The 4,789-nt window shown below is 37.2% G+C and overlaps 1 pseudogene; it reads right to left on the bottom strand.

The window, feature by feature from the left end:
• Window positions 1–3,442: 3,442 nt before the first annotated feature.
• LOC132513073 (dnaJ homolog subfamily B member 6-like) lies at window positions 3,443–4,177 on the bottom strand (annotated as a pseudogene).
• Between the last annotated feature and the right edge of the window lie 612 nt (window positions 4,178–4,789).

Genomic DNA, 4,789 nt, shown 5'->3' with positions numbered 1-4,789 from the left:
CAAGTTCCTTTGTCCTCTGTGTTTCCTATAAATCGTCAATTGGATCTAGAGACTTGATTGGATCTACAGGTTTGATTTTTATTTTTTCCAGACTTACTTTATATGTGGTGTTGTCTTCTTCCATTAGGAAGCATACGATGTCTGTCTCTCTAAATATATTTATATTAACTTAGGATATCTTGTGTGCTTATTATTTGATAAATGGTTCTATTTATTGGAGTTCAGCTTCATCTTTCTTTAATAAATCATATCCATAATTGTATTGTCTAAGACATTTCAGTTTCATGTTCTTTAAAGTGGAGATCTTGAAGTGAAAATCTTGAAGTAGAATTCTAAATGTTTCTACTTCTAATATCTTATAATCTCTTAATAAGGCATTCAATTCAATTTACATAGAAGTAAGAGTTTTCCCATCCACATTTTATCTATTGACAAATATAACTAAGTTATATAATTACAATATAAGTAGACTGGAATACACAATTCTGGGAACAAACACAACTGACTTTTTATAAGCAAACAGTTAAACTGGAGAGTGAAGAAATATGTGGTTACCTGTAAATTTCAATATATCTTGGGCATCAGTTGATATGTTTTACAGAGTTAACATGGCAAATTAGTTAAATAATGTTCAACTAAAAGAGCTTCTAGCACATTGCTGTCCAATAGAACTTTCTGTGATGATGGACATGTTCTATATATACATTGTGCAATACAGTAGCCATTAACCACATGTAGCTATTGAGCACTTGAAATGTGACTTCCATGAGACTGAAGAACTGAACTCTTAATTTAACTAATAAATTTAATTTAACTCACAACCTTCTAGGACAGCTCAGTTCTACGATACAAAATCTACTCTGGGGAATAACTGGTTCCAGAGTCTGACTCCAGAGTCTGCACCTTTAACCACAACACTATGCTGCTTCCTGATCTGGTGTTTCTCAGAATTTTTTTTAATGCATCAAACACATTCACATTTATTTTATTTTTTTAAGCAAATGACAAAGACCCAGTTTACCAACTTAACTTTTTAAAACCTAAGATTAACATTACATATTTAAACAATTGTCTGCATAAAACCACAAGACCCCAAATAGCCAAAGCACTCTTGATAACCAAGAATAAAGTTAGAGGCACCACACTCCCTGACTTCAGACTATACTACAAAGCTACAGTAATCAAAACAGTATGGTACTGACTCAAAAATAAATACATAAATCAATGAAACAAAATAGAGATCACAGAAATAAACCCATGTACCTATGGCCAACTACTCTACAACAGAGGAGGCACCAAAATACAATGGGAAAATACAGTCTCTTTAATAAATGATGTTGGGAAAACTGGACAGCTACATGTAAAAGAATGAAATTAAAACATTTTTATCACACCATATACAAAAATAAACTAAAAATGGATTAAAGACCTAAATGGATTAGAAACCATAAAACTCCTAAAAGAAAACATAGGTAGTAAAATCTTTTACATAGGTCTCAGCAGTATCTTTTGGATCTGTCTCCTTAGGCAAGGGAAGCCAGAGCAAAAATAAACAAGTGGAACCTAATCAAAGTTAAAAGCTTTTGCACATTGAAGGAAACCATCAACAAAACAAAAGGGCAACCCACCTAATGGGAGAAGATATTTGCAAATGATATGTCTGATAAGGGGTTAACATCCAAAATACATAAATAACTCACACAGTTCAATATTTATTTATTTATTTATTATTATTATTATTATTTTTTTGCGGTACGCGGGCCTCTCACTGTTGTGGCCTCTCCCGTTGTGGAGCACAGTCTCCAGACATGCAGGCTCAGCGGCCATGGCTCACGGGCCCAGCCGCTCTGCAGCATGTGGGATCTTCCCGGACCGGGGCACGAACCCGTGTCCCCTGCATCGGCAGGTGGACTCTCAACCACTGCGCCACCAGGGAAGCCCCACAGTTCAATATTTAATAAAAAAAAAAGCTATTTAAAAAATGGGCAGAGGACCTGTATAGCCATTTTTCCAAAGAAGACATACTGATGGCCAATAGGCATGAGAAAAAATGCTCAGCATCACTAATCATTAGGGAAATGCAAATAAAAACCACAATGAGCTATCACCTCATACCTGTGAGAAGGGCCATCATCAAAAAGATGAGAAATAACAAGTGGTGGTGAGTATGTGGGGAAAAGAAAACCCTAGGACACCGTTGGTGGGAATGTAAATTGCTATAGCCACTATGGAAAACAGTATAGAGGTTCCTCATAAAACTAAAAATATAACTACCATATGACCCAGCAATTACACTCCTGGGTACATAGCCAAAGAAAATGAAAACCCTCATTTGAAAAGATATATGCACCCTAATATTCATAGCTGAGTTATTTATAATAGCCAAGATGTGGAAGCAACCTAAATGTGCATCAACAGATGAATGGATAAAAAAGATGTGATATGTGTATATATCATCTATATCTATATATAGATGATGTATATACACAATGGAATATTACTCACCCATTAAAAATGAAAATTTGCCCTTTGCAACATGCATGGACCTGGAGTGTATTATGCTTAGTGAAGTAAGTCAGAGGAAGACAAATACTGTATGTTTTCACTTATATGTGGACTTTAAAAAATAAAACAAAACAAATGAATATAAGACAGAAGCAGTCTTACAGATACAGAGAACAAATTAGTGGCTATCAGTGGGGCAAAGGGTAGGGGGAGGGGCAAAAAAGTTGAAGGGGATTAAGAGGTACAAACTAGTAGGTATAAAATACACAAGATACAAGGATGTAATGTATAGTACAAGGTATATAGGCAATATTTTATAATAAATTTATATGGAATATAATTTATAAAAGATCAAATCACTATATTTTACGTATGAAACATATAATATTGTAAGTCAATTATACTTCAATAAAATAAACAATTGTCAAAACTTACTAAGCTGCCAGCATTCATGCACACTAGAAAATATCCTCAATTTATATCAATTAAACCAGAAATGCATTACTGTTAATGCATTAATATCTTCCACTACTAAATACTGAAAAATTGAGATTATTTTTGTGGAAGATTCATCCTGGCAATGTTAACTTCACAGCAGGCTGACACTACTTAGCTCACATTTCAAACACAATAGAAAGGCAGGTCTTGCTAGTGTTAGTGTAGGAAAGAGCCACAGGCACCCTGGGTTACATTTAATAGAAAACAAAGTGCATGCAGAGATTTACAACAATTTTAAAGACCAAAAAATGGTCCTATTATGTGGTCCGAACAATAAACTCCAAGTTTATGACCAATAGTGGTTTGGATGAGCTGTTTACAAATACTTTAGGTACAGTTATACTGAAAGATAGTTCATTTGGCATCTTAAAAAAAGTTCCTATCAATCTTCAGATGGAGCTTGTTATAGTTAACATTTCTGTTAAGTGCATGCATTGAATTACTTGTTATCCAAGCATAGCAGCTGTTCCTTACCATTTAGCCTTAAGGACTTTAATTGGTCATCTTCAATGTCTACTCTTTCTTGACCGTTCTCGACAATTCTCTTTGTAGTGATTTTTCTGCCATTAACAATTTTAGAAGTTGATATAGATTTGAAGTTGCCCATTCCACTACCGCCAAGTGATGTGGAAGAGAATGAAGTGAGGCCCTCGTGATTTAGGGAGGCAAAAGAAGTAAATCCGGTATCAAAAGAACACCCGCCCCTCCAAAATATGGAAAGCCACTGAAGGCAGAGAAAAGACTCTGTGCCTCAACTTCTGCTTCCTAGATCCCCAAAAAAGGCCTCAAATGGGTCTTTGAAGAAGTCCAATGAAAACAGACCCCTTCCACCAAAAATTCCCTGAAGACGTCATCTGGGTTATGGAATGTGGAGCCAAACTGAAAGGGACTGTTAAAATGACTTCCACCTGCACCTTCACCATTTAACCCTTCCTTGCCATATTTGTCATAGATATCCCGTTTTTAAGCATCTGATAACACCTCATAAGCCTCAGCTACTTGTTTGAATTTTCTCTCTGCTTATTCTTTATTCTCAGGATTTTTATCTGGATGCCACTTTAGTGCTAGTTTCTGATATGCCTTTTTTATATCCTTAAAAGGCTGAGTGATGTCTCTGCACGCCTAGAACTTCATAGGAGTCCACCACGTTTTGACAGGCTGTTGAAAGGAGCATGCGTTTCTGCCTTTAAGGTCATCTACGTGGGACCTAGGATGTGGGAGCCGGTGGCAGGAAGACAAAGCAATGGGGTGTGGCCTGGGTGTCCCCTCTGCTCATGCACTGCTGAGCTGGTAATGGTGGCAGCCTGCTGTTTCTCAGGATTTAGTCTTATATGCCTCTTTGTCTTTGTGCATGATATCCATTCTAGCTGAAAATTGCATACTCTTAATTTCCCAAGCCTCTTAGCCTGGTGTGGTAACCAGACTCTGTGCTGGCCTCCAATAAATCATGCCTCCCGAGTATTTATTGATACATACTTGTGTGTTTCCACCCACAGTGACCCATGTGTAACCAATAAATTGTGTTGGACGTGATTCTGCCTGACTGCCAAGGCTAAGCTATAAAAACCCTTGCAGCCTCCACCTTGATCTCTTAGAGCACTCGTTCCTGGAGTGCAGAGTCACCTTGTAAGGATCCACCTACCCTGCTGGATAGATCTTATGGAGAAGCTCTGAAACTTCCCAGAGAGAGGGAGGGTTCTAGCTGAGACCTGTCTTTAAAGCCATCTCCTCCAAGGTACCAGGCATGTGAGTGAAACTGTCTTGCAGCCTACCAACCAGCCCAGCT

Source organism: Lagenorhynchus albirostris, chromosome X, assembly GCF_949774975.1.
Source record: "Lagenorhynchus albirostris chromosome X, mLagAlb1.1, whole genome shotgun sequence".
Lineage (NCBI taxonomy): Eukaryota > Metazoa > Chordata > Mammalia > Artiodactyla > Delphinidae > Lagenorhynchus > Lagenorhynchus albirostris.
This window is presented reverse-complemented; position numbering and strand designations above follow the sequence as displayed.